The 7,500-nt window shown below is 45.8% G+C and overlaps 1 protein-coding gene across 10 annotated transcripts in view; it reads left to right on the forward strand.

Moving 5' to 3' along the window:
* LOC311308807 (neurexin-3a-like) overlaps window positions 1-7,500 on the forward strand; it is a gene marked incomplete at both ends in the record, with an annotated part of 277,100 nt that overhangs the window by 149,748 nt on the left and 119,852 nt on the right. The window lies entirely within an intron of this gene.

Raw genomic sequence — 7,500 nt, forward strand, 5'->3', positions numbered from 1 at the left:
GTGTTCAGCAACATTTTTAATTACAAATTCAGCAAAGACCTTGGGTGGGATGGGAGGCTGGTTGAGGTCCAACCCCCGTGTTGGGCACCGCGGGGCGAGGCAGGGGGTGACGGGGGAGCGCTGGTCCGGCCTGGTCTGGCTCTCATTCAGCCTTTTACAATACCTTCGTCCTGTCCTAGTCCGGGAGCCATGGGGTTCAACCTTGTTTTGTCGGGTGGAATTTTTTTCTTTGCTGTTTCTTGTAGCTTGGGGTACCTCTTCAAAATACAAGAGGGTGCTTTGTGATATCCCTAGAGCAATATCTGAGCATTTTCAGATATTAAGCCTCTAAATCTCTATTTTTGTGTGATTTTGGCATTTTCGGGTATGAATATCTGAAAATACTCAAGGGATATCACAAAGCGCCCTCTTGTATTTTGAAGAGGTACCCCCAAGCTACAAGAAACAGCAAAGAAAAAAATTCCACCCGACAAAACAAGGTTCACCTATAAATCGGGCTCTGGCTCCCGGACTAGGCAGTATTCACAGGAGAAACGAGAAACACTTTTCCTCACATCTGAAGATGCACCCTTTCCTCCATTCAGTGCTTAAACATCTTTCTACACGCACAGCGTTAATTAGGTGGGCTAGCTTGCAGAAGCTAGCCCAACTTGTGATATCCCCACTATTTCTTTTTCTTTCTTTCTTTCTTTCTTTCTTTCTTTCTTTCTTTCTTTTTTTCTTTCTTTCTTTCTTTCTTTCTTTCTTTCTTTCTTTCTTTATTATTATTCTGCTCAGTTTTTTGGACCTTTATAACTTCTCCATACTCATTCAAACTTTAAAATGTTCATGATGTTAAGCTCTTTGGTGGATGTATTCAGATTTTAGATTTTTTTTATTTTTATAGTTCTTTAGTAATTTAATAATAATTTTTGTACCATTGAAACTGCTGGTGGAATGTTCAGAAACCTTATGTTTTTAGAGTGGTGGCAGCTGTTGCTTTGAAAATATTCACACATTTTGTAAACTCCTGGCACTCCTACACTCTTAACAGCTCATACACATATTATACATCAAAATGATCACACGATTGTGCTGATTCGTACAATATAAGTATCTAAGCTGTGTGACTTATAGTCTTTGAGATATGATGATTTGTTCGACAACTATGCTCCTCATTCAAATGAATGGCTCTCCCCTCTTAGTTTGCTACTGGCTGTTCTCCGTCTGTAGGCTACACTTGCGACTCACATTCTCTACGCTACGATCAGACTGGCTATTCTCCGTCTGTAGGCTACACTCGCGACTCACATTCTCTACGCTACGTTCGGCTTCCATCATATTCTGAGTCATCTTCTATATCCTCAAAATCTGATAAATATTCAGCCATATTGCACACAATATTCAAGGCGCCACCAACAAGCCGATCGTAGCGTAGAGAATGTGAGCCGCGAGTGCGCATGCGTGCTGGAGCAAGTGGGGAAGCTATATTTCATTTCTAAAGACGTTTCTAAAGATCATATTACAGAGGCATGTGAAAACCACAACAGGCCTACGCTCTATGTAAGCACAACTAGCGATTCATAAAGACAGATTGATGAAAACAACCGTTTCGCGGCAGAGAATAGATTTCTTTAGAAGCTGCATTCTCAGTGCCCCGTCCGCCGCCATTACATGGATATACTGGCTCGCGCTGGATTTTAAATTTCTTCTACAGGCCTCCGATTACACCAAAGTTATCTCGGTGAGTTAAACGTCTTATAATATGTCGTAAATAAGGTCCAGGTTGTCAAAAACTAACACTGTCCTTTAATGGCCGTACTGTGTGTTTCAGAAATCATGCTAATTAGCTCTGTTGCGATTCCTGTCACCATGTAGCCTGTAGGATGACTGCATGCAAGTTATTGACAGGTATATAAAGCCATAGCAACATGCCTGTTGAAGATATTGCAGATGTAGTTTCATGAGTGAGGAAGGCTCCTGGATTCATTTGTCTCTCAGATACTTTATTCATCTCTCATACTTTATGCAGCATGGACTGTTTGAAGCCTGGGAAATGTAATAGAATGTGATTCCTACCTCAACCTGGAATGGTAATATGTCTCAATTGGGCTTTTGGAGAAGCTGAACTCAAGACATGTCATAGTGAACCGATATTCCCTAATATCATTTTTCGTTTTCCGTTTTTTGTCAACGTATGTGATGGATGAGTGGAACACGCTGCTGCTTTGACTGGTCTAGTTCCAGAGAGGAGAAGCCATTTACTGCGCTCACTCTCAGATCTACAGCTCGTCTGCTATCAGCGATGGAAACTGAGCTCACGTGTCATCTGCCAATACAAGATGGCTGACCTGTTTTATTCTCTTCCTGTGTTTTCACACTGAAATGGTGCATCTTAATATTCTCAGTCAGACCACTTCCATCATGTCCTCCTCTTCATCTGCAAGATGTCTGAAGCCTAGTAGATCATAGTCACCCCCTCACTGCGACTGGATGGAGCGAGACACGGACAAAATGGAGGGAGACGTGCAGCATGTGTTCAAAATTCACTGATGAAGCATTTTCTTTTTCTACGGTTGAGAAGAAGTTAATTTCTCAAATTATCTTTTAACATTAGACACCAGGGCCACAGGCTTTGGGTTCATCTCAAAGGTCAGAACTGACATCCTGTCCTCGACTGCAGCAGATGAGGCCGTCATTCTCAAAGAGGTGACTCACTTGATTAATGACGGACTTTACAGGTTGAATGAGCTGATCCCGCGCACAAGAAAAGAAAAAAAATAATAGATGGATGATCAGTCATAATTACGATAATAGCCTCACATGATCATTCTGCCAAAAGAACACTTTAACACATACAGTATTCTACAATCACTGTGAGTTAACGGCCATAATTATTCATAATTCATGTAATATTCATTCAAATAATAAGGGAAAGGCAGCACTGCAATTACTTTCAGTTTTTCTGTTATCTTTTCTTGCGCTGACTTCAATCACCATACAATATATTCTTAAGAGTTGGTCCCTTCATCCCATAGCATTTGATTAACTGCCCATCGTTGGACTTGAAAGAGATTGCAGGGTAATTCACAGTGAAAGTAAATGTAATTGGTTCCCACAACGAATGTTTAGAATTCAAATCCATTAAAATGGACGTGCCATGCACAGCAGTCAGAGAAGGCCTTCCATGTACGTAGCTGTGGAGCGGAAACGTTGAGACGTAAGGTTAGTCGATCGGTCCGCTCTCATGCCTTCTTACTTCTGTTGAGAACCAGGGATTAATACCAAGAGAACCAGGGATTAACACCTAGAGAACCAAAGATTAACACCAAGAGAACCAGGGATTAATACCTAGAGAACCGGGGATTAACACCCATAGAACCAGGGATTAACACCTAGAGAACCAGGGATTAACACCCAGAGAACCAGGGATTGACACCCAGAGAACCAGGGATTAACACCTAGAGAACCAGGGATTAACACCTAGAGAACCGGGGATTAACACCCAGAGAACGGGGAGGAGCATCCATAACAGAGAGAGGGAGAGGGAGGGAGAGGGAGAGAGAGGGAGAGAGATAGGGATAGGGAGAGAGAGAGGGAGAGAGAGAGAGAGGGAGGGAGAGGGAGAGAGAGGGAGAGAGAGTGGGAGAGAGAGGGAGAGAGGGAGAGAGAGAGAGAGGGAGAGAGAGAAAGGGAGAGAGAGAGAGGGAGAGAGAGAGTGGGAGAGAGAGAGAGAGGGAGAGAGAGAGAGAGAGAGAGAGGGAGAGAGAGAGAGGGAGAGAGAGAGTGGGAGAGAGAGAGAGAGGGAGAGAGAGAGAGAGAGAGGGAGAGAGAGAGAGAGAGAGAGAGGAGAGAGAGAGAGAGAGAGAGAGGGAGAGAGAGGGAGAGAGAGAGAAAGATGGGGTGGGTAGGGAACAAAGATGAAGGACAGCACAGGGGGAAAGAGGAGGAGGAAAGAGAGATAAATATACAAAGTGGGGGAAAGAAAGAGGGGTGGAAAGAGGAAGGGTTTCATAAAAATAAAAAAAATATTCAGAGAGCGTCAGAGAGGGTCAGAGAGGGTCAGAGAGCGTCAGAGAGGGTCAGAGAGCGTCAGAGAGCGTCAGAGAGGGTCAGAGAGGGTCAGGGAGGGTCAGAGAGGGTCAGAGAGGGTCAGAGAGCGTCAGAGAGGGTCAGAGAGGGTCAGAGAGGGTCAGAGAGGGTCAGAGAGCGTCAGAGAGGGTCAGAGAGGGTCAGAGAGCGTCAGAGAGCGTCAGAGAGGGTCAGAGAGGGTCAGGGAGGGTCAGAGAGGGTCAGAGAGGGTCAGAGAGCGTCAGAGAGGGTCAGAGAGCGTCAGAGAGGGTCAGAGAGGGTCAGAGAGGGTCAGAGAGCGTCAGAGAGGGTCAGAGAGGGTCAGAGAGCGTCAGAGAGGGTCAGAGAGGGTCAGAGAGCGTCAGAGAGCGTCAGAGAGGGTCAGAGAGGGTCAGAGAGGGTCAGAGAGCGTCAGAGAGCGTCAGAGAGGGTCAGAGAGGGTCAGAGAGGGTCAGAGAGGTTCAGAGAGCGTCAGAGAGGGTCAGAGAGGGTCAGAGAGGGTCAGAGGGGGTCAGAGAGGGTCAGAGAGGGTCAGAGAGCGTCAGAGAGGGTCAGAGAGGGTCAGAGAGCGTCAGAGAGGGTCAGAGAGCGTCAGAGAGGGTCAGAGAGGGTCAGAGAGGGTCAGAGAGCGTGGAGCAGCGCTGAGTCTCAACCTTTGTTCAATTTCTCACAGAAAAACATGTCACTGTTAGCTGGATGTATTTGAAGCTCCATGCGGTGTCTAAACTTGAGCTGGCTAATATAGCTAGACATGCTACAGCACTAGCCAAGAAAAAGATACCCTTGATTGCTCTAGCTCAAACTTGTAAATCACCTATTTCATAGCCTATAATGTAAAGAAAGCGCTTGTTAGCTAACACCGGCTAGCTATCTCTGATGCAACACATTAGGATAATAGTTTGAATGGTTTAGCACAACAAAGGTTTTCTGCAGCTATGTGCTATTGCAGATAGATAATTGTGGATCCAGTCGGCTGTGACCTCAGAGCCAGCGGGGTCGGGGACTCCCACCTCCTACGTCATCACTGACATATGAAGAAAATGACCGTTTTGGCGCATAGCGCCAGAAAGCCGCCCTTTTCACCATATTTCTGCCCTTGGTGTCTGTAAAGACGGATTCTTTTTTACTTTATTTTGTTTTCAAATTACAGGGAGAATGCACATTAATTGGCATTTCTGTAAATGTGCCAGTGTTAGTGTTGAATGTGCCAGTGTTAGCCAGCGTGGCTAGTTTGAATGTGCCAGTGTTAGTGTTGAATGTGCCAGTGTTAGCCAGCGTGGCTAGTTTGAATGTGCCAGTGTTAGCCAGCGTGAATGTGCCAGTGTTAGTGTTAGCCAGCGTGGCTAGTTTTCAACTGCAGTCCCTGGGTTATTGCAGCTCTGAAAAAGAATGGGGCATATTAAGAAATACATTCAGTTTGTACAGTTTGCACAAGACAACAAGACAATACATGGTGGACAGTCCCATACCGCTACCACTATTTAGATTATTTTTTTTAAGTTGTCCTAATCATGAGCTCAGAAATTCAAAAAAAAAATTCAACCAGTAATATGCTCTTTAAATTATTGTTTTTCAGAACGATTTTTTAAAGCTTTGATTTCAAGAGCAGTAACCTAAAACATTTACTTTCAGAAGAAGCTTCCCCCAATACCTTGAAAGAACGGGCCGGTCAGTCAAGAGTTCAGACTGCTCTACTACCTCAATACCTTTTCATTTTACACAACATGTTTGGTTTGAAGTAAAAGGTTTATGGACAACATACTTGTGAAGAAAAAAAACTGATTCACTTTACAAACCAATGTGACACGAGCCCATCTGCTGCAGTTTCCGCCATTTTGACTGGACCGTGTCACCACGGTGACAGTGGTCCAGCCAATCTGGACTTTGGGTCACAAATGTCACCAGAGAGCTGATGTATTGGAGTGAAGTATGTGAAAACGAACTTCTGTCAATGTGATGCTTAGCTATTACTGTAATACAAACTGTCATACACACACACACACACACACACACACACACACATCCATTGCATTCACACACACACACATAGGCCTACTGTACACATGCAGGCAGACACTACACTACACACACACACACACACACACACACACACACATCCATTGCATTCACACACACACAGGCCTACACATGCAGGCAGACACTACCCACACACACACACACACACACACACACACACACACACACACACACACACACACACACACACACACAGCAGTCAGATCCGTGGGTAGTGCTCATACCTGAGGCCAGGCCTGATGAAGGCAGGATGATGAATGGCGGTGCGTTGGGATGATGGAGGGGGGGGGGCGGGGCAGGGCGGGGGGGGGGGCAGGGCAGGAGAGCAGGGGCTCCCAGGTGGGACTGGAACACAGCGAACAGCTGGAGGGGAAAGAAACAACAACCTTGTGATTTTAGCTGCTGTGGCACTTAGAGCAACACTCCAGAGGCAGCGCTGCCTCCCACTATAGACTGGCCCTTCAGTCAGGGGGGCCAGGAGGGACACGGCTACAAAAGGACAAACGAGGCAGAAGGTGTGTGTGTGTGTGTGTGTGTGTGTGTGTGTGACTCAGAGCGAGTCATCCCTCTATCCACTCACACCATCTGAAACAATTTCATTCCGGTCCTTAGCTAATGCTTGCATATGTTGTCAGTGTCACATAGCTCCGACGTTTCCTCAAAGAACCCATCTGGACTCAGAATGACCTGAACCAGCCCGTAGCGCTCAGACGGTTCTGAACCAGCCCGTAGCGGTCAGACGGTTCTGAACCAGCCCGTAGCGGTCAGACGGTTCTGAACCAGCCCGTAACGGTCAGCCGGTCCTGCAGGTCAATCTGCAGGTGGACGTCAGCGATTCTCAGCAGTCTCATCTTCTCAATAGTCAGCATCCCAAGCTTCTTGTGTGGCTCACTGCCATTTTCCTGGAAAATAAGTCATATATTTTTTATCAAATTCAAATAAAAAAACATCTCAAAACAATAATCCTGCCAGTACATCCCTTGTAAATGGAATGAAATTGATTATTTTAATTGTAGTTTTAGTTTACACAGTTCTCCCTAGGAGCACTGCGCTTCATGAGCCACAAACCCAGCTGGCGTGAGTGTTCGCTGACGTGTGACTCGTTATCTCGCTGCCGGAGGTTCATTCTGCACCAACATCTGCACGGCGCGGGCTGAGTGTTTCTGTGATTGCAGAAAAGGCCACCTTTTCATCCTCATTGTGGTGCAATTATAACAATTATCGCTATTTTCCATGGCAACAAACCTACAGTAGCTTTTCCGTGCAGTGTGTGTGTGTGTGTGTGTGTGTGTGTGTGTGTGCGCGCGTGCATGCGTGTGTGTGCGTGTGTGTGTATGTGTGAGTGTCAGTGTTTGTATGTTCACTCCCACGTCTAGAATAATTAATGAAATGATGAACATTAGAGCTCTGAAT

This window comes from Borostomias antarcticus, assembly GCF_949987555.1.
Source record: "Borostomias antarcticus genome assembly, chromosome: 5".
Classification (NCBI taxonomy): domain Eukaryota; kingdom Metazoa; phylum Chordata; class Actinopteri; order Stomiiformes; family Stomiidae; genus Borostomias; species Borostomias antarcticus.